The sequence below is a fragment of the Aedes aegypti genome, chromosome 2 (genome assembly GCF_002204515.2).
Source record: "Aedes aegypti strain LVP_AGWG chromosome 2, AaegL5.0 Primary Assembly, whole genome shotgun sequence".
Taxonomy (NCBI): Eukaryota; Metazoa; Arthropoda; class Insecta; order Diptera; family Culicidae; genus Aedes; species Aedes aegypti.
In genome coordinates, this window is record NC_035108.1 from 89,027,269 (window position 1) to 89,051,617 (window position 24,349).

Here is a 24,349-nt window from a genome sequence, read left to right on the forward strand (position 1 = left end):
TTGGCAATCAAGAGCTCTGAATTTTCCATGATTCAAAATTTTTCTTGCAACGCGTAATAAAAAAATGATCAATGTTACCCCGGATTACGGTACCTTGGATTCAAATGGAATTTTGCGCATAGTTTCGATATAATAGAATAAGTTTTTTCCACTGGTGGAGAGACCATTTAAAATCAAGAGTAACTTCTGATAAGGGCGTAAGTATTTTTAGCATCACCATTTAAAAAATATGTACCTCGGAAACCGTTTGTTATAGAGAAAAAGTGTCTGAGGAGGGATGGTAGACAATCAAATAGGCTTTGTAAAAAATATAAACTGAAAAAAAAAATACTTTTATTTTCATGAAAAAAAAACGAAATTAAACCTTAAAACACAAATTGCAAAAAAAAGGTATCTTCGATTTTTTCCAAATTTTTCTGTAAAATTTCAATGTAAAACCAGATGTTTTAAGCACAGTTTCAACATGGTGCAATCTAAAATAAAAAAAAGTTTTTCCAAGAGCAACTTTTGGTGCATTTCTGAAAATTCAATTTCTGGCCGTAGAAAAGACGTTTTGATGCTGTAATATGATTCTTCACCCAAAAACAATTCAAAATGCTAATAACAATGATCTTCCTAAAACTAGCCGTTTTCAAGATATTTAGGATTCAATTACAGTAAGGACCCGATTTTGTCAGCCCCTCGATGAATTTTAGGCTGACAAAATGGGGAACCTGACAAAATCGGGTCATTTATTTTGTTCCTGTTTTTCAAATCTTGACGTGTTACATGGTTACATGAACTTTGAAGAGGGCGATGGACATGGGCGTAGCCAGTTTTTTTTATCAGGGGCTTTCCCCTCCCTTATTTTGGTAATATCGATTTTAAACACTTAATAAAAGGCGCTGTCACTGCCCCCTCTGGCTACGCCCATGCGTGCATGACATCAAACATCATCATCAATTTTAATGTAAACGTGGTAAAACATGACGATAACAATTTTTAGACAAATTTTAAATAGGCTGACAAAATCGGGTCAAAAAGCTGACAAAATCGGGGTAGACAAAATCGGGGGCAGACAAAATCGGGGGCTGACAAAATCGGGTCAGCACTGTATATTAATATCATTAAACTTAAGAAAATACGCCCGTTCCATAAGTTACTCCAGATGCTCCACCAAAAATGTTACGTTTATCTCTTTCCACATTATTATCCCATGTTTTAAGGGCAATTTCAACATGGTGCAATTTAAAATAAAAAAGTTTTTCTAAGGGCAACTTTTGGTGTTGCCTGAAAATTCAATTTCTGGTTATAGAAAAGGCGTTTTGATGCTGCAATATAATTCTTTATCCAAAAACAATTCAAAATTCTAATATCAATGATCTTCCTATAAGTAACCGCTTCAAGATATTTGGGATTGAATTATATTAATATCATAAAACTTAAGAAAATACGCCCGTTTCTTGCATTATTCCAGATGCTCTATCAACAATGTTACGTTAATCTCTTCCCACATTATTGGGTATTTCGTTCACCACTGCGCAGTCAGTTTGCATAAGTGCGAGAATGTAAATAAAAGTGCGATCCTGCATCAAATCTTGTTGGTGTCTTCAGCGCACTTATTCTACGATTTATAATGAATGAGTGCGCTGAAGACATCAACAAGATTGGATGCAGAATCGCACTTTTAGTTTCCTTCCCTCACTTATAAAAACTAACTGTGGAGTCCAGTGATGAATGAAATGCACAATAATATCCCATCAACTTTATCTTTGACACTTACACAAATAAACGAATTGTTGAGAAGTAACAATAACAATATGTAACAATATTATAAGCCGCCACCAATCCCTCCAAAATGATCCGTCAAACAAACCAAGACAAATACGGAGGCAATGAAAACAATAGTTGATCAAGCGCTCGGGGCACATTCTATACATACATACTTCAACGAATCCTTTGTTCTCTTAGTGCTTGAACTAGAATTTTTATATGCGTTTCCTATCTAGGTGTCGTGACCGTACGTCACATCTCGACCACGATCTACACAAGAATGCCCAGAGCCTGAAGTAACACCTAGAACATTTTTCACAAAATTCTCTCGACCACAAATACTACCACCATCTAGTGAGCTTATTGAACGAAATAACTTTTTGTGCCACATGTCCAACAGGTGGCGGTAGTGTGACACGAAGGAAAGCGACGCGCGCGCCTCTGGTTGTGAACTTGACAACTGTTGTATTTTAAACTGATCGTTAAATTCGTGGGCGATGGAAATTTATCCAGTGTTACGTCTGTTTGTCTGTGGTAATACTTATATTAATTCTCAACAATATTCCAACAATCATCCTGTATCTTTCGAACAGTTCATCTAACCGTCTAAATGTCAAAGAAAAAGTAGATGGGATATTAATGTGGGAAAAGATTAACGTAACATTGTTGATGGAGCATCTGGAATAATGTAAGAATCGGGCGTATTTTCTTAAGTTTTATGATATAATTCAATCTCGAATATCTTGAAGCGGTAACTTATAGGAAGATCATTGATATTAGAATTTTAAATTGTTTTTGGATAAAAAAATCATATTGCAGCATCAAAACGCCTTTTCTATAACCAGAAATTGAATTTTCAGAAATACACCAAAAGTTGGTGTAGGTTCAATAAATTGAGTGGATGACCCTATTTTAGCTAGCTGATCAGCTTTCTCGTTCCCTTCTATTCCGCAATGACCAGGAACCCAATAAAGATTGACCTTATTGTGACAGGACAACTGCTGCAGTAGCATGGTGCATTCCCAGACCAGTTTAGATGTATAAACGTTCGACTTTAAAGCATTGAGAGCCTTACTGTCCGAACAAATACAGATATTAGCATTTTTATAGCGCCTTTTTAGACAGATGTCAGCACATTCTAAGATGGCAAAAATTTCCGCCTGAAAAACTGTTGGCCAACAACCTAGTGGTAGTGAAACGTTTACTCCTGGGCCAGATATTTCCGCACCAACAAGGTTATCTTGCTTCGAGCCATCTGTAAAAAAGATTGTTGAGCCAGAACGGAAGTTCGGTTGTCCCACTTCCCAGTCCTGACGAGTTATATCAGGAACACAAAAGAGATGATCGAAAAAGTTTCGCTTCATCATGCAATCTTCGCTTATTGAAAATATTGGATTTATATTTAATGTTTTTACGATGCTCATATGTCCTTTGAGATCGCTATCATTAATAGTAGAGGACCTTCTGAGTCGTGAAGCATTTTTAACAGCATCCATTTATATAAAATCTTGCAAAGGAGGTAGATTCAACATTGCGTCCAAAGCTTTAGAAGGAGTGCTACGCATCGCCCCAGTTAATGCAGCTGTAGCCAATCTTTGCAGCTTGTTCAATTTGGATTGAGTTGAGATTTGTTTGGTTTTTTCCACCAAATTACAGATGCATATGTAATAGTCGGTCTCACAATGGCTGTATAAATCCAAAGTATCATCCTTGGTTTTAGTCCCCATTTTCTACCAAAAGTTCTTTTGCAGCCCCAGAAAGCATTTCTTGCTTTTTCTATCTGTTGTTCAACATGTCTGTTCAAACTGAGCTTACTATCTAAGATAACTCCAAGAAATTTTACTTCTGAAGACAGAGACAGTCTAACATCTCATAGTTTTAGACTCGATATGGAGATTTTGCGTCTTTTAGTAAACGGTACAATTGTGGTTTTGTTAGGGTTAACGTTTAACCCTTCATTTTGGCACCACCTTAAAGTGTAGCTCAACGCAGATTGCATTCGATCAGAAATGATTGCATCATATTTTCCACGAACAATAATGATGGTATCATCCGCGAATCCAATTACTTCAAACCCTTAGTTTTATAAGAAGATCATCAACAACTAGGGACCAGAGGAGGGGAGAGATAACTCCACCTTGCGGAGTGTGGAAAGAGATAAACGTAACATTGTTGGTGGAGCATCTGGAGTAACTTATGAAACGGGCGTATTTTCTTAAGTTTTATGATATTAATATGATTGAATCCTAAATATCTAGAAAACGGCTAGTTTTAGGAAGATCATTGATATATATCATTTTGAATTGTTTTAGGGTGAAGAATCATATTACAGCATCAAAACGTCTTTTCTACGGCCAGAAATTGCATTTTCAGAAATGCACCAAAAGTTGCTCTTATAGAAACTTTTTTAATTTAGATTGCACCATGTTGAAACTGTGCTTAAAACATCTGGTTTTACATTGAAATTTTACAGAAAAAATTTGAAAAATATCGAAGATACCTTTTTTTTGCAATTTGTGTTTTAAGGTTTAATTTCGATTTTATCATGAAAATAAAAGTATTATTTTTCAGTTTATATTTTTTTTACAAAGCCTATTTGATTGTCTACCATCCCTCCTCAGACACTTTTTCTCTATAACAAACGGTTTCTGAGGTACAATTTTTTTTAAATGGTGGTGCCAAAAATACATACGCCCTTATCAGAAGTTACTCTCGATTCTAAACGATCCCCAATTATATGAGATAATTATCGTCTCATAAACTTAAAACATCTGCGCAGTTTCATCCAAATCGGAATGGTACATGTCAGATTTCAGCATTGTTGGACGATTTGGCGTGGAACCGCTCCTCTACGTCCGCAAAACTCAGAACCCCTCATGGTCAACTAGCTTCTGATTCTACGATTTGAATCCGACTCGATTTGATTCGTCAAATTGATGTAGTATCGGAATTTTGTTAACTAAGGGCTGATTTCTTCACCTTCGCTGATAGCAAAAACCACACTCATATGGCTAAACTAGGTTTAATGCCTAAGCGGTAGTGAAGAAACCGCTCATTGAGAAATTCAGAGCAATATAATAAATGGCGTTTGAAGGTAATCCGACGTCGATTTGATAACTCCCGAAACAGTACTGAAAAGTGCTACTTTTCGATACTGATATTAGTGCTGAAAAGAAACACTTTACAACACTGTTTGTATCGGTAGGAAAAGTAAGCCGTTATGTTGGCCATTCCCTTAATAAAAAGTAGGCCGATATGAAACAGAAAGAAAGAATTGCAAAAAAAAATGTTGTGAACCTGGCAGATTACCATTCGAATATTTCCCCGTCGAAAAGCCCTTGATCTATTGAATAACTTTACACTTTACACCAACCTTGTAGGTTCTTGAGATACAGACGATTGTAGAAAATGTGTTATTGGTGCCACCTAGAGAATGGCTTCATAACTTACAGAACCACAAATTTGGCAAACATTGGCACATTTGCCAAAGTGTGTACCAAAAGCTTTAGCCTCCAGAAAAATGAGGTCATAACAGAAAACAAAATTAGAGATTTAAGCTAAGAATGTTGTTCCACACAAGAAAAGTAGGAAGTTCTCTAAAATAATTGAATTAAACGAATCTATAGCGAACTACATTTAAAAATAACCTTTCTTCTAAACTGCATATTACGATAAAAGAAAAACGATTTGGAAAGAAATTTCTTACGTATCAAGATATGCTGTCAGGTGCATAGCCCTTGGTACCCTTTAAATGATTTAAATTTATTCATTGATATATACAATGCATTTGAAATGCAGAATGAAGCGATTTATTCGTTATCCATTATTTTGAATCTAGTTGAATACAAGCTGATCTTAATGCTTATAAAACGATTTTAAAATGAAAAGAAAGTTGTTGCTAAACGACATACTTTAAAGTTTCTCCAAATTTATGTGAACTACGTCTGAATAAAAGTTACGCATAATTAAAATGTTGTTAAACTTGATGCCGAATTGAACTGCTATAAGCATCTTGAAAAACCAAGAAAGGTGAAATTTGATTTGCTAACGCCATCTAGTGAATGAATTATCAATTAGATTGTCTACCTCCAGATAAATCTTAGCACGCTGAACAACTTTGTTGAAGACACCAATCTTCTATCTGATGAAGATTTTAAGATCCAGAAGATAAAAAATGTGTTACTGGCGTTACCTAGTGGATGAAATTCAAATGAGATTGATCTATTGAACAACTGTGCTGAAAACACCAACTCTCTAGCTCAAGCTTTAGATACAGACGATTGCAGAAAAGTTGTTATTAGCGCCACCTAGCGGATGAACTAAACTTTCGGTTGCCGCGCAAAATTTTATATCGTGAGCAATCGCGCGTTGTACTTTGTACTATGCCCTTGGTTTTAGATGTTATAGCTCACGATCTAAATTAAACATAAAAAAACCATTTCCGGCAAAGTTGTTAAGGAGGTCAAGGGCTGATATGAGGTGGTCACTAGGGCGATTCAAAATTTAAAAATGTTTGTAAATCCAATGTCCCATCCTTACCATAAATACCTAGTGAGCATGAAGCTTTTGTTATGCGGACATCTCAGTATCGTGACTACTTAGAACGATGGCTTCTTCGGCAAAGCTGTTCAGTAGGTCAATGGCTTCAATTGTTAGGGCTAGTTGATCATGAGCATGATTGGCCGCCCGCAGATGGTACTCCGTTATTGCAAGAACAGCTACACACCTACACAGGGAATCAACAGACGCTACTCGGGATCAGTAGCATCCTCAATGTGTAAGTACTGACCACAAACAAGCATGCATTTTTTTTCATAATTTCACCCATAATTAGTCCATCTTTACCACGCGTAATGAGTTAATTAATTTAATAACCATACGGATTGGATTACCGAACAGCTTAATATAAGCGTCAATTTAAAAAAAAAAAGACACGGACACCGTCTTCAGCCATTTAGCTGCACAGACTGTAACTTAACACTAGACAACGGACAAGCATGCTCCAGTGACACAGGCGAGAAACATTCCTGACGAAAAGTTTCGACGGATGAAGCAGGAATCGAACCCACACCTCATGACACGAAGCGATTACTGCCTGGTGACACTAACCACTCGGCCACGAAGCCAACTGCATGCATGCATGTTTAATTATTGTTCAATAATGATTGTTCGCCGATTGCACATGAAGAACTGCTTAAAATATTATTAGAATTGATAAAGCCTATCAGTGGATTAAAACTTACAGCTAGGATTGAATAGGATAAAACTGTTATACACACGATTGAACTACACAACACTGAACAGATATAACTACACATGCATCTACTGATAACACATATAAAATGAATACACAACACATAAGTATTTAAAACTCAGTTATAGGTGTAGGTAATAAACCGAACCGATATGTAGATGCGATTGGGAAAACTTTTGCTCGTCAGTAGCCAACAGATCGTCAAGTAATAAAGGTTTGATTCGCGCGTCCAAATAAACGATTATTATTGCAATAAAGTTTTCGTTGCATTTGAGTTCGGAGTTTTAGTGGAGGTTAGAGGAAAAAGTGGTGCCTACAAGTATTCATCAACCAAGTTTCGAAGAACTTTGCCAGGGTTTTATGCAGCCCTGTCGTCCTGCTTAGTCGCGCTTAGTCGACGACTAAGAAGCTTTTCTCAGATTTTTTTTCTTAACGCCCTTTGAGAAATCAGTTTTTAAGCTGTATCATCGACCTGAATTAATTTAACTTTGTTGCATGTAGATCAGGTGCAACTAAACGCCCTGTGTAACATCAATCGAAATTGTCAAGCTATATCATCGCCCTGGAGTGATTTGACTTTGTCTTAATTAGATCAGTTGCATTTAACGCCCTGTAGGATATCATTGAAATATTACAAGCTATATTAACGCCCTGGAGTAGTTTGACTTTATTCTAAATAGATCGAGTACATCTTAGTGGTCTGAAGACATCAATTCCTAGTTGTATCAACGCCCTGGAGTATTTTTACTTTACTACTGATCTATGTAGATCAGGTGCAACTCTACGCACTGTATGACATCAATCGATCAAGCTGTATCAACGCCCTGGAATAGTTTGACGTTATTCCACACAGATCTTTGCAAGAACGGAAGCATCTTTATGCCTTGTTTTGACTTTGCCTTATGTAGATCAGGTTCATCTCAACGCTCTGTAGGACATCAATTGAAAATTCCGAATTTAATCAGCGCTGTGCACTAATTTGATATTGTTTCACGTAAATCAGATGCATCTTAACTCCCTGTATGACATAAATCGATCCATCTGTGTCTACGCCCTGGAGTAGCTTGACTTTATTCCACATAGATCTTTGCGAGATCTGGAACATCTCAACGCCCTGAAGAAAATCAATCGAAATGTTCATGCTGTGCTAACGTCCTGGAGTAATTTGACCTTATTCCATGTAGATTATGTGCATCTTGACGCTCTATAGGACATCAATTGAAAATTCCTAGCTTTATCAACGCCCTGGAAAAAAATGGCTTTATTCCACACAGATCTTTGCGAGCTCTAGAGCATCTGAACACTCTGTAGGAAATCAATCGAAACTTACGTGCTCCAGGGCGTTGATACACCTTTCAGTAATTTGAGCTTATTCCATGTATATCAGATACAACTTAACGCCCTGTAGGACATTAATTGTAAACTCTAAGCTGGATCGACACCATGGAATAATTTGACCTTTTAAATCAAGTGCATATGACCGCCCTTGGCGAGATCTGAAGCATCTTTACCTCATATAGCAAATCAATCGAATTTTTCTTGCTTTATTAAACCTGTACGGTTATTTGACTTTATCCTATGTAGATCATGCGCACCTCATAGCCCTGTATAACTTCAATCGAGATTGTCAAGCTGTAACAACGCTCTGGAGTAATTTGATTTTGCCTCAAATCCCAAGTAACACAACTTGTTATATAATAGTTTAAAACTCACAGTTTATACATGTTCGATTGTATTTTTCTAGCATTTCAGACTAAAAATCAAACACTTCTAGAGCTTAAAAAGCGCAAAACATGGCGGCTTATATAACATCTTATAGATGTCTCGTAATACAAAATGAAGAACTAAGATTTTGTTTAATCAACGATCTATAAACGTACTCTCAACATAATAAAAATATCAATTAAGTATAAAACAGTAACAAGCTATAATGAAGTTTTTTGACAGCAATAAACACTAACAAAATACATGCATATTCCAACTACTTGCATATGTTGTAATCAAGTATAATGCAAGTATAATAACTCTCAAAATACATTTATATAATAGCATGATGTATAAGTTGTAATGTAGCTATTATCAAGTGATTTAACCCGAAAAAAACAGTTGTATACCAAACTATTCACAACCAATTCTTATCACGTTGTTTTGCACGTGATTGCAGAAAAAAATGTTTGGATTTGTTATGGCTAGGTTCAAGACTCCAAAAAATAATTCCATTAATGGAGACTCTTAATTATGTCAAATCATCATATAATGAAAATCAAGTCATTAAATGATGAAATAAAGCATCATATTTAACAATCGTCGTCATGTTTCCAATGCGGTTTAAGATCTATGGTGCAACTTTTAGTTGTACTCCCCAATAATTCATGCGCCAGTTAAATAATTGGAAACCGAAATAAAAAAATGCCAAAGTATTTTTTTTTTTGGTTAGATTTGTTTTGATCCACAATAAAAAACAATATGGCACGAAGCTTACAGTGACGTTAGAAAATATTTAGAACGGTTAATATGTATTAGTTATATATCCAAATTAATAATATATTCCTTTAACTTAAAATTGTACTCGGCGCTTCTTGATTAAAATTAATCAACATCCAAACCGCATAACCAATCCCTTTTCTAAAATTTATGGCATTTCTAACTCGCTAGCATTGTTTCAAATTTTTGGCCGGTGCTGTCGTATGTATCAAGTCTAACCAATAAAATCTTGCTTGGATTTAGATGTTCACAGCTTAATAACAGGTATATATAATATAAAAATACTTATAATATACGTCAATAACACATCATTAGAGCATGTTCACAAACTACTCTCGAATGAGTTATTGTTTTGTACCACGATAGTAATTATAACACCTTTATAACATAATAACAGCATCTTCTCAAATTCCCAAATCAAAATAAATCAAACGTCAAAACTTAATATGTTTGTAAATATTACAGCAATAATGACGAATTCAACTCATACAACGGCTCGAATTTTATCAAATAAATTTGCATCAAGCGCGTGAAAAGATTATCTACGTCTCCTAAACAAATTTTGAAGATGTGAAGAGTTGAGAAATTTTGAAGTTTGCAGTAAATAGACATTCAATGAATTGGAACATAGTCAATTGTTCCCAAGGATGGAACACAGTAATACACAGGAAAGTAATTCATATTATATCTGTTAGCTCGAGAGAAAGCTGCCGTTTCCAGAAAAGCCATTGGTGGACCAGAACGATTGCCTTTCGATTAAATGCCGCCGATTCTGAAGTGTAGTTTTGTGTTTGTTGTGTAGTTTCTGTTTTCAGCATGATTCACATAATCAGTATGCCAGCATCCATCATCCGATCTTACAGTTAAACTCTGGCAGGTTGTACCATGCTTTTAAAAGATACGAAACAACATTGTGGTATGTTGTTTTACTACCATCTGAAGATAATCTTCGATTGCCATCGCGAGGTAGAGCCATCAGAATTTTGGAATAAGCATCGCAAACGGGAGTGGGTAAATGGTGCAGGTTATAGTGTACGTACTAGGTCACGTTGTAAAAATTTGACTCTTGTAAAATGCATCTGGAAAGCTGATTATGGATTGGAGGTGAAAAGTGCATCGTATGTCCTATATAAGTTATATTGACGTTCAACGAGCTTTAATTTCACCTAGGCAATTTGACTTCCTCGATTTTAAGTTTGGGCAAAATATGTTATTTGTAAACTATTTTATAACTTTAATATGACCAACGCTGTCATGGATTTCACCTATAAAACTCCTATATAACAATTTCTTATATCTTCTGCCAAGAAAGATGTTTTCGGTGTTACTTGGGATAGATGAGCTGTATCTTAACGCCCTGTAGGGCATCATTTAATAAATTCATTGCTGTATCAACGTCCTGGAGTAATTTGTTCTTATCCTTTGTAGATTAGGTTCATCTTAACGCCCTGTAGAACTTCAATTGTAAATTATAGGATGTATCAACACCCAGGAGAAATTTGACAGTATTCCAAATAGATCAGGTGTATTAAAACGTCCTGTATCAAATTAAAATTGATCCTACATCAATTAAAATTGGTAAGCTATATCAACGCCCTGGAGTAATTTGATTCTATTTCACCTATATATTTGCAAGATCTGGAGGATCTTGAAACCCCTTTCGAAAATCAATCGAAATTTCCATGCTGCTTCACACACTGAAATTATTTGACCTTGTGTTATTTGGATCAGTTGCATCTCAACGCCCTGATTAAGATCAATTGCAAATTCTAAGCGGTACCTACGAAAAAATTGAGCTTATCCTATGTATATAAAGTGCGCCTTAACGCCGTAACCCAATTAAAAATTCCATGCTGTATCGACGCCCTGGAGAATTTTGACCTTATTTCCTGAAGATTAAGTGCATTTTAACGCCCTGAAGGATATCAATTGTAAAATACAAGCTTCTAAAACGCTAATGCGTTTTTGAGTGATCTGACATTGTCTTATGTAGATCATTTGCGAATTAACACTCTATATCATTTGAAAATTTCAAGCCGTATCAAAGACCTGGAGTAATGTGACCTTATCATACGTAGATCAGCTGCATATTAATGAATAATTATCAATTCCAAAATCCTAAAATCCAATAATATTTTGAAATCCAGGGCAATTGTCAAATTTTTTGCACTTTGATATCACTTCAAGACCGACATTTTATTTTAAAATTAAGCGATATATTTGGCTGAAGATCGAACTTCTGGTTTAATTCAAAAATAAGGTTCAAACTTTCTAGATGCCCTGCTTTAATAAACCTTGAGCATTTTTTCGTGAGCTTATATTTTCGATTCTATCTTTAACATAAAATAATATTAGGGAATTTACGTATTTTCAGGAGTTTAAGCCGATGCCACGATTCATTTGTAATTTTCTCGGACATACGCAGACAAACTAAATGTTTGTTAGATTTATGCGCTGTCTTGGAGCTCACCGGCAGGCTTGTTGAAAACTTTTTAGAAACGTTTTACATTACTTCAAATATCTCATGTTATTGTGACTATTGTCGGCATCCTCGTTTTCTCCGGCAGCCTTTCTCATAAGAACTGCAGGCAAATCTTTTCGACAATTCCACATAAGCCGTATTTTGAGGCGTATTTATTTTAATCAATGACATTTCTGGCGAAATTGTTTGTTCGAAAATCTCTTCAGGGGGAAGCAGGCATATTAGTGGATCACTCTTACGCTAGCTAGCAGTTTGAAGAGAAGCTCATTTTTTGATACCTTTCAGGGATTTCTTCACGTATCTTTCTTTTCATATATCCTTAAACACAAATCAAACTGAGAAAGTATGTAGTTTTCATATGCAATAAATTTGGTCATTTTAAATTTGATCATCTTGAATTTTATCAGAAAAATCTTGAATTTCACCATTAGTGCACCATTCATTTTTAATTTTGCGGTCGCCATCAAAAAGCTAAATAAGGGGTCACCCCAAAAATGACATCCATCATTTGAGGGAGGGGGATGGTCTACGAAAGTCCTGACAGTGCATGTATCAGGTATTGGAAAAAGCATTGGAAACTTCCCTAAGAAAAAACTGAATTAGAACAGCTGCAAAAACTAGGTGAGCAATGGTTTTAGCCGTTTGAAATGAACGATTTTCTAAATTTGTGAAAGCAACATATTTCGTACAACAAAGTAATAATTATTTAATCGCAGGTTCTTTCCTCGAGTAAACTGTAAAATAGGGTTAAATTTTGGGTAAAAAATCTGGTGGCCATATTGTATTATGACGCTATCTTGATTTTAAGCAAAAGTATGAGTATGATGATACTTATCATTTTGAAATGAAACAAACATTGAGTTAAAGCAAATACTCTCCATTTTGATAATCTGTGTGAATTTTGATCATTCTCGATGTATTTTCAAACAATTGGATTTTTGAAGATATTTCGATGTATCTCAGATGAAGAACTAGTTATACGTCAATGTCATCTTTATAAAGAAACAAAAAGAAAAATTCGATGTATCTAGAGGGCTCAACATTATCCATATATATTTATTTTTTTAATTCATAGGTATTTCTCCGTTTCACATTTTAATTAGAATGAGCATTGAACACAAACTTAACACGTGCAAATGCATATTAGTTCTCATGATTTTGGAATATATTTTAATTTGATACAATTTTCTTGTGAGACTCCCTCTTTAATGCCTGGGAGTACAATCGCCCTCTGGGCTATAGCAACGCCCTCCTCAAAAGGGGATGACTATGAAGCTCAAATTTTACGGCGACAGGGCTGGTTTTATGCGGAAGTTCTGATTTCTACTACGCTGAACAACTTAGAGTAGCTGTTTGAGAAAGATTTAAGGCTTGTGATAAGATCGTGAAATTGATGGAGCTGATTCTAACCCACGAACCGAGGAATTGTGTGAACAATGGTAATGACAACTGAATAAAACTTTTGCTCCATAAAGAGCTGAGAAGATGCTTTTTTAACACAAACTTAGGTTAATGTTCAACGTTATGTATTAGAATGAACAAAAGTGGAATCGCCACTTATTAAACGTTTTCAAAGATTTACTAATGAGCTGAACAAGACATGTTTGACCGAATTAAAAAGCCAATATTCCAATAAAAAAAGTATACCGGGTACCCCCGTTGGTTTGACCACATTTAATCTGAACATTTTTTAATTTGTACCCCGCTAATTTGCACATGGTTCAGATTAAAAAAGGTTCAAACGTCGTTAAGCTCATGGAACGGAGTAAAGTGGAATGGAACGCTGTTGAACGAATCGCAGAATCAAAACAAAACAGTGAAAGAGGTAACCAGAAACACGTTTCTAAGGTAACTAGATGTTCAAATTAAAAATGAACCCCGATGGTTTGCATGAGATACCGTTCAAATTAACGGGGGTGCACGGTATGTATAAAATGATATTGAGAAGACGAACCAACGTTTTACTTGCGTCACATTTCAGCTATTTCCACACGTTTAACACAAGCATGAATAAGAGCTGAATGAATATCTTATAAAATCCTAATTCAGCTTCAGTAATATAGTAGCTAACAGTTGATCCAATAGAGGCCAAAATGACAATTAACAAACACAATGTTCAGCAATAAATAAGGCTTGTAAAAGCGATCATACTTTAGCTAAATTTCATAAAATGGACAAAATATCCGAAATTCGTGTTCAGTTCCAAATGCATTTCAAAGCTTATAACTTATGCTTTCTCAAAACCAGTGTTGTGAAAAACTCAATTTCTCATAACTCACGCAACTCAGCAGACAAAAAATCATGGATGAGTTGGCTCACCTTTTTGACTCATTGTCTCGTATTTCCACAGTTTACTCACACACGGCAGAAATTTCTTGTTAGTCTGGTAAAATAATAGTAATCCTTTCTAACGTAAACAACAACATTCGGGTTTCACGAGTTTTTGACGGGTTTTGTGACTGAATCTTTTTTTACGGATTGAGTTGATTGAGTGATTTTGCATCAAAATCTCAATCGTGAGATTTGCGAAACAGATCTCTAGTGAGTTTGCTCTCACGGGAGAGCGTATTGATTGAGATTTGAGTGTGAGTCTATCAACACTGCTCGAAACTTTTTAAATAGCTGTTCACAAAATAAACATGGTCAGCCTCCAGAAATGTAGGATTATTTTGAAAAACAAATATTTGAGCTAAGTATTCCTAGTAGGAGCGAAGTACTGACCAACAAAGCGTGATATTGACTTGATTCACATAAAAGATCTGAAGACAACATCAAAATTTTGTTTTTTTTTATGTAGTTAATTTTAGATATCATTTCCAGATCTTTTATTAATTATATCTATCAAGTTAATATCACTTTAAGCTATCCATATTATAATTTGCTATTGCTAAGCTTTTTTCGCCTGCTCGGGATATTGTTCCGTATAAGAAAAGTGGAAATTTCTTCGACAGAATTGATTGAATAAATTTCTAAAGCGAGCTACATTTGAAATGACATTTATTCACAACTGAATAATGGGAAAAAAAATCCCACGAGTCAAGATATTCGAACATTTTTCTATTCCTTTAAGGCCCAAGTGAAAATGGTGCAAAAGTCAAAACTGAAAAAGCAGTTTTCTCTTTCGAAATAGACAAATCGAAGAAAATAAAAAAGCACAGCTCTTGTTTTTGCCAAATGAAAAGGTTAAGTGTTTTCATTTTCATCAATTTGTTGTTTTTAAAGGAGAAAACTGCTTTTTCAGTTCTGACTTTTGTGCCATTTTCTCTTGCGCCTTAAACAAGTTTCATGCTCACTAGCACCGCCTAGTGGCACTTTCTTGAATTTTTGGCTCATATAATGATAGCCCTTAGGCTACTGAGCAAATCTGCCGAAGACGTTATCTTTCTAAGTGGACAGTCTCCTGAGATATCTGCAAAACAAAATTTCCATGCTCACTAGTGAAGAATGGTGGAAAAACTTTTGAATAACTAGCGGTCAAATTCCGATTTAAATGAGGAGCCATCAGATAGCGCTCTACCTCTAAAACAACTTTAGTGAAGACCCCAAGTTTCGATGATTTGAAATATATCGTTTTCAAGTTGTGGTCTACTCGAACCGTATGAACGCACTCATTACCAGGGTTGGGAAAAAATCTGAAACTCACTCTACAGTAGCCAAACAAAGCCAATCACAGTCAGCGAAGCCAGTGAAACTCACGCCCATCGCTGCTGTAGGCAAATGCCTTGAAAATTGCAAAACACCCGTTGCTAAGGGCAACCCGAAATTACTGTAGAAAAATGTTCTATTTCCCGCATTTAGAGCCTTCAATGACACTCACGATTTAGAAAATTCGTGCACCCAACAGAGGCTACTTGATGAGATTCACGTTTTTGAACTACTGTACTGGGAGAGCCACGTGATTTTCGCGAAAATTCAAGCCTACTACTATTACCATTCCCAGCGTTGCTCATTACTATGCGACTTCTATGTACTGAATTATAAGGGCCGTACTTTAAACAAAAACTGTTGAGTTTTGTTCTTGAGAAGATTCTTGGTTTGGTGTTGATAGGTATATTTGTTACAAAATGATAGCATATGAGTCACAACAACACGTCAGCTTAAAAGTTAACAAACAAATGTTAAATTATCAACGAAATATATCACGCCATGGAGATATTAGTTGTGTAAACCATGATTTCTGGATAAGTTTATGTACGACCTTATGGAACCGGAATCTGGGACATCTTAGAACGGTATCATCCCATCATATAAGAATGTGCATCCAAAATCGCATATTCATGCGTCCAAAATCAGAATCGCACAAATTAAGTGTTATCAATGTCAACACAAATTGTATATAAATCGCCAATACGATTCATATACGACAATCTATGTTGACAGCAAAACATGTCGTATATACTGCAACATAGAATCGCGTGAAGTTGTTTAAACTGACAGATCATATATCAATCCAGAAAGCATCATATGGCCGAATAACGAATAAAAAATAATCAAATTGTTTCAACGCCGATGTATAGGATTCATAGGTGTGATCCAATATTTGGTCAGCTAATGAACTAATTGACTTTAATGATGTGATTATTAATTTAATGAATTTTCTGTACTCCCTGGCCTCGTGCCTAGTATACAATGCGCAAACGGTAAATTTGATAAAAAGCCCTCAGTGAAGCACTGTGAAAGTGCTTATACAAGAATAAGCTGAGAGACTGCTGAAATTATTTAAGGAGTAGCTGGAGAAAACTTTGAAGAAATGGATGCACGTTTGCGCTTAGGAAATTTCTTTAAAAAAAAACATTTTAGAAATGATCAATGGTATCCAGGATATTCAAGGAAAATGAACTTATCAAGAATACAGAGAGATGTTCCCAAAGAACTCTTCAGATAAATCCTGACATGAACTGCTTTAGAAATACATAGAGAACTTACAGAAGTATTGTATGGAAATCTCTTGTGAGCATGAGTATGATTAAGGGTAGGATAAATTTCAAGATCATAGTTAAGAAAAATGCTCTGAATAATTTTTTGAGCATTTTTTAAAATAATCCCTGCAGGAATACACAGAGCTACTGTTTACAAGAAAAATCTTTGAAAATATGTTTTGAAATATTCCTGGAAAAAACCCTTGAACAACTTTTAAGAGAGACTCTTGCAATAAAGTACACAGATAAGTAGATTCAGACATTTGTGGAATGGTTTATGTAAAGCAGTTCGTAGTCATTCTTGATGTGTTGCGATTAGCCGAGTGGTTGGAGTCCGTGGCTATAAAGCAAAACTATGCTGAAGGTGTTTGACAAAGAAAGCTCTTAGTTAGTAACTGTAGAAGTGCACATTGAACGATTAACTGAGAAGCAGGTTCTGTGCCAGTGGGGACGTAATGCCCATAAGAGGAAGTAGATGGGATCTATGGAGAAATAGATTATTCCGGGGAGAATTGTTAGGAAATTGTTTGGAAAGAATTTATGGAGAAATCGTTAGAGAAATCTAATGAAAACGAAGAACTAACCTTGAAGGATTTTGCAAGGAAAAGTATCAGATAGAATCACTGCTGGTATTGTAGGACAAATCCCTGGATAAATCCCTGAGGAAACTCTTGTAATAAAACCGATCGTAGATATCAATTAATGAATGCCTACACTGTATTCAGTTTATCCTGACTTCCAGATGGAAAGATTGCACCTTGGGAGAGTTCCTGAAATTTTCCTCCGAATTTTATGATGAAGAGATAAACGCTAGCATTTTGATTGAATCTTGCATATGTTGTTTAAGTTCATAAATCATGTTCACAACGGAAACTGCAAAAAATGGGACCCAAATTTATACTTAACATCGAGGTAAAAGATAAGATATCTCAAGGTTATGAGGGTTACGTCATAAATATGGAGGTTTAACTTTATTTCGTTTGTTCTCAAAAAATATCGTCGAAATATGTTCAAATTAACTGAACAAAATTAAAAAAAAAACACCACATTCGCCCTATTTCATTCCATTATTATCGGCGAATTTTAGTTTCAAACACGAGACCATTCAAAATATCACATACCCTTAGTAACCATATGCAGCTCGGCAGCAGCCATGGGATAACATTTCCCTCAAAAATGTATTGTTTGTGACCGGAATGAAAATGTTATCCCAGGCAAAAAGTTTCTAGAAAATTCAAATAAATTACACTCCAAATGTGGAAAGTTATTTCGGAGCCGAGCGTTGCCATCCACTTTGGGGTACAATAACTCGCTTCATAAGAGCAAATGCCACACCATATCATCGGCATTCTTTTGATCCGTTGCGTACGTGCTGATGAGCCATATAACGACCGATTCACAATGGCCGGAAGGCTTCATTCCGCAAGTCTGGTCTATTGGGTATTTATAGCTCATTTCCTAACGCTTTCCGCTATTTCCTTTCATTCAATATAAGGAACGACGTTAGCGCGTCGAAGATCCAAAGGAGATATGCTCCCACGAGAAAACGTAATCATCCTAAGTATCCTGATATGATAAGATACGAACATGCGAGGAGCGCCTTTTGCTACGGAATGTTTCGTTCGGTGGATGGATGGATGGATTCGTAACGATAAGATGAATGCGAAGGATTTTGATTTTGATAAATTGAGCTTGAGCGTTTGAGTCACCTCAGCTCACTCATCGTCAGTGTGAGGGAGGAGTGGGTGTGGGTTACACAAAACGGTAACAGAATTTCACTTCAAAAGTATCGAGACTCATCGTCAGTATTTTGTTACGCCCCGGGGTGTATTTATGATGTAGCAATCACCGCATGTTGGGATAAAGCTGCTTATCTCGTTACTATTCATCCATAATGGTTTATCAACATCATGATCCCCGTCATCATTGCTGTCGTTTTCTAGTGATGAATTTGATATACACGCATGCGAAGAAATATGGGTAGAGTGAGCGTAGAATTTATTATCGGAGTAAGTAATACGCATTTGCGTGGGAAGTGTTTTTCTGAGTGGGATGCCTGGAATTGCCTTCAAGAATTCCTTTCCTCTGAATTGTTTTTCAGCCTGTCGTTTTATAAGCACTTGAACAGTTTTTCATGCTAAGAGTTTTCGTTGACAAATGACCAGTGTTGCCCTCAAAGCGCATAGGAGTAACTCTCGCTGAGAACGGCCCATTATTTACACTTTGTCTTTCAAAATTTATGATCTCAAATTGATGGAACCCTCAGTAATTTATCAAAAACAATTTTTGAGGACCCCTCGATTTTTGACAATTCTTGGATCATTCAAACTGACATAACTCAGGAATTTGTTCAACAACCCCTTTACAGTCAACTCTCCCTTACTCGATATTGAAGGGACCATCGAGTTAGGGTGGTATCGAGTTACAAAACACAAAACCAATGCAACTACGATCCAAGGGACCATCGAGTTAGCCATGAAAACCAACTTTTACTATGGTTCTCTAACTCGATATCGAGAAACGGAATACATATCGAGTAAGGGAAAGTTAACTGTATAATAAGAAAGAGAAAAGGATAAGAGTTTCATTAAAAAAAAAACATATTTATCGGCCATACTGAATTTTAGAGAAAACTTTTTTTTTTCAATACCAGGGAGGGGCTCCCTTCATCTCTTCTTCGGCGCAAAATGGCACAGACAACTCATACAAATCATGAAAGTATCATATCTTTTCTTTCGGAAGTTGATAAAAACTTTCATCTATAAGCTTCTTTGCATGGGTTTTTACTATCAAACAAATAAACCTTCTTAAAATGAATTCGACTGATAATTCCTTTACTTTAAGAGATAGAGAGGCGCGACGTTTAGCAAAAAACACGCTTTTGAAGATATCTAACAACTTTGTAAAAGACATGAAAAATGTAATGTGTTTTAAATTTGAAACAGTTCCATTATAACAAAATGTATCCTTGGACGACTATAACACCATAATAACCATGTTTTATAGAGCAATTCAGCTGTTGATTGTACGGCAACATTTGTGACACAATTTAATTATGGATATTGAAACTCATATTTTCCCATTTCGTTTGACCATGATTTTCGGCAATTACGAGGGCTATTCACCGTGCTCAGTTCCCGTCATCGCTCTGGACGCAACTGGCGAAAAACAATATTTTCTAGTTTCAATAACGATCCACTTTCCAACTCGCGATGAATATTTAATTCAATTCTAGCACAAGTCCAAAATTGTTTATTAATTTTTCATAAAGCCTTCCGGATAGTTATGACCGTGCCCCGTCAACTAATTTCAAACTGATGACTAATTAATGGCTGTGTGCTAATAGAAATTTTGATGAAGCCAGGCCATCGAAATTAGTTGGGATTTTTTTTCTCATACTAATTTGAACCACACAACCAGACTTATTGGCTTTGCAAACATATAATGCACGACATCCAGAGGCTTTAAATTTGCATGAAACCAGCTTTAATCAAATGAATTGCCAATTTGTCACTAATGCCATGTGACCTCCCGCGGGATAAATTAGATTGATGCTCGAGCAGAATTAACATCCAATGGCACCAATGACGAAAGGCACGGACCATGACGAAGGGAACGACGGTCTTTTGTCCGGGACTCTGGCCAGTATATAACGTGTCAGAGTTCGATTGGATCAGACCTATAATGAAATTTCAATTTCGTTTGAAGCCGGGAAAATCTCACCCTCGATTGGAATTTGTCCCCTGGAAGGGAAAAGCTGTGAAGGTACAAACAAAGAGGGTCTGGCAAATTTTGTACGCACATCATTTTCTGACGTTTCCCGTTAACGTTTCAGAAAGGAAGGACGAGTTGGGTGTATTAGACATTTTTGAAGGAAGTTTGAAGGTTCTTAGGTAAGAATGAGATTCAACATACTTATGGCATTGAAAAGTCCTTTTTTTTTCATTATTAGTATCATTTCAACCATCAAATTCATATCTTATAGCTAAGTGTTCTGTGTTAGACAATACTATCATACTAATTTGGTAAAACTAAATTAAGTGTGTGTAGTGAACATGAGATGGATGGATATGGGTTATGAAAGGGGTCCGCGTGGTCTGTAGGGATTTGAATTCTAAACTTGTAACCAACTCAGTTATTGGGTCACCAAGTGGCTCGGTAGCTTGGTTGGTAAAGTGCTCGTCTAGCATACAAGAGTCCTGGGTTCGAATCCCAGCCGAGCACGTGAATTATTTTCATAATTTCACCCATAATTTGTCCATCTTTACCACACATAATGAGTTAATTAATTTAAATTAAGCTTTTATTAACTTTTTGTTAACAACTTATTCACCTGCTTACAAGAGAGAAAAAAACGCTACCGATTTACATAACATTACATTTATTGTGGCAATAGATGATTGCAACGATTTTTATCCAAAATTATTATTAATTTCATTTGACATTTGTTCCAATGTTTCAATAATAGATGTTCTTGATTTTCAAAATTTTATTTTGAATCCTCTATAGAACTTTTATTTGCAGATCAAAAGCTTGTTCTTAGAACAAATTTTTAAATTTTATATTAAAAAGTGGATAAAGATATTTTACATACATTGTTACATTTGACTTAAATGCGTTATTAAGTTAAGATAAGTTAAGCGAAGTTAAGTTTTTATCGAGCATGAGCCTGGTAATACTTAACTTCATCGTACCAATTTATTTGAATCCCTCTCGTTGTGAAAACATGTCTACTTGAAGGTTTCAAATCGAACGTTTTTGGTTTATGTGAGAATATTATTAGTTGAGTTTTGGAAGCATTAGGAGAAAGTTTCCAATTTTGCAAGTATGATGAAAATGTATCCAATTTTTTTTTTTCAATCTACTTATTACACATGAAACGCAGGCTTCGTCTTTTAGCAGAGACGTTTTTTGACATCCCTGAGTAGGGCTGACTTGCGACACTGATGGAACGAGTCTTCTCACTGTCATTGGACGAAGCTATATATCATGTGCTCACTTCGCCACGTAATGGAGCTATTTTAATAAATTGACGCTTATATTTTAATGTTGTTTTGCAATTACAATTTCTATCTTGTTTTGGAGAATTTTGGAATGAAAATGTGTTTGATAAGTTAAGTGGGTATCCCTTCATGATTCTAGCAGTATAGATAACAATCATATCAGATAAAGAACTCAGAATTAACAAGTTTGGGATTCCGTGACAAGCCGTTGCGACGGAAAAATGAAAGAGAATTTGAAAAAAATCGCTGTCATTGGGTGGAGTGAATAAAAATTGTTAAACTTTACTACATGTAGCATCTACTCAAAAACAAAATCCACAAAGTTTAATACACTTTTGGTATGAATAAAAAACCATTCGAACATGTAGTACGTACTACTTTCGAACATGAGCAGTGACTGATGCTGCATGTTAAGAAAAGTTCATTCAGATTGCAGCGTAAAATCAATATAATAATGCATATAAGGGGATGCCAAATTTGTCTTTTATTCACACGACAAATTACACAGTTCGACAAAAAAAGTCGATATGAATGCACAGAGACCGGACACCCCGGGCTTGAAAGTATAAAAATAAACAAAAATAATGGCGTTTTCAGAATGTTCGTGTCGGCCCCAGGTCTATAATATACTTGAACTTTTTGCATTTTTTATTTAAAAATCTAATCTAATCAATAAACCGACACAGTGTTTTATATTCAGGACAGGGGAATTCATGTGCCATATAATGTTTTCAACTTAAAATACAATATGAAGAGTTGTAATAAGATTTGCAGGGAGCCCTCCCCCCTTTTTTGTACCCTCCCCATTTTTAAAGTATCGCAAATGATGGAATATTTGATATACAGGGGGTTGTCAAAATAACTGGGACTGGCAAAAATTGGGCCAACTTTGGAATGCTGTAACTTTGACAAAAATTGACCGATTTCAATTCTTTAAGAAGTAATGGACGGGTCAACTAATCTAGTTTTAAGGTGCATCCACGGAGATGAACTATGACCACCGGATACCGGTGATAATCCGGATTTCCGGAAGCATGTCTTATGCAGTGAAATTATGACGTGTTTTTAGCAAAGGTCTCGGCTAAAAAATCAAAATTTTACTACACATGAAGATAGAAGATCTAATTCTGAAGCGATTGGTGCGCCAAGTATTAATATTGGTCCAGAAACAACCAATAATAGCTTATCATAAAATACCCTATTATAAGTTGAAAATGAGTCTTGTACAGATTTGGCCACTCATGGCGCCGCCCAGTGCCCCGGGGGAACCTTGCACCACCGGGACCACCGGATGTTCCAGAGGGAACCTGTAATTAGGGACAATTGATATTGAACTCCAATACATATCGTGCGACAGTTCATTTTTCATGTCTCGTGCTAAATAGGGCTATTGTAGACCTTGAGTGGATATTTGACTACAGTGGCCACTTTTGTGACCACCGGATATCCCTGAGGGAGGCTGTGATGTCTTCAATGACAGATTCCTCCGGGAAATTCCGGTGGTCCCAAAAGTGATAGGTCCTTAGGGAACTATAGGAGGTCCCCAAAGTGGCCATTCTAGTTAAATATCCATTTTCGGTCTAAAGTTGACCTATTCATGACTAAACATGAAGAATGAGCCGTTGCACGATGACTATTGGAGCTCAATTCCAATTGTCCTCAATCATAGGTTCCCTAGGGGACACCCGGTAGTCCCAAAAGTGGCCAATTCAATTAAATTCCCATTTTGAGTCTACAGTTATTTTATTTACGACAAAGCATGAAGAAAGAGCCGTCGCATGATATGTTTTGGTGTAAAAACAGAAATGTCCCCAATGACAAGTGCCTCCGGGAAATTCCGGTAGTCCCAAAATTGGTCACTGTAGTCAATTATCCACTCAAGGTCTACAATAGCCCTATTTAGCACAAGACATGAAAAATGAACTGTCACACGATATGTATTGGAGTTCAATTTCAATTGTCCCTAATTATAGGTTCCCTCGGGGACATCCGGTGGTCCCGGAAGTAGTCACTGTAGTCAACTATCCATTTTGAGTCTACAGTTGCCCTATTTACGACAAGACATGAAGAATGAGCCGTCGCATGATATGCTTTGGTGTCAAAATCGAAATGTCCCCTATGCAAGGTTCCCCCGGGGCACTGGGAGCGCCATGAGTGGCCAAATCTGTACAAGACTCATTTTCAACTTATAATAGGGTATTTTATGATAAGCTAGGGAGAAAACAATATTGCGCGACATATTTTGAGTGAATAAATTGTTTGATCCCAATTCGGATCCACTACCGGCACCGATTCCGGGGAAATGGTCATATATTGGCTGTTTCTGGATCAATATTGATACTTGGCGCACCAATCGCTTCAGAATTAGATCTTCTATCTTCATGTGTAGTAAAATTTTGATTTTTTAGCCGAGACCTTTGCTAAAAACACGTCATAATTTTACTGCATAAGACAT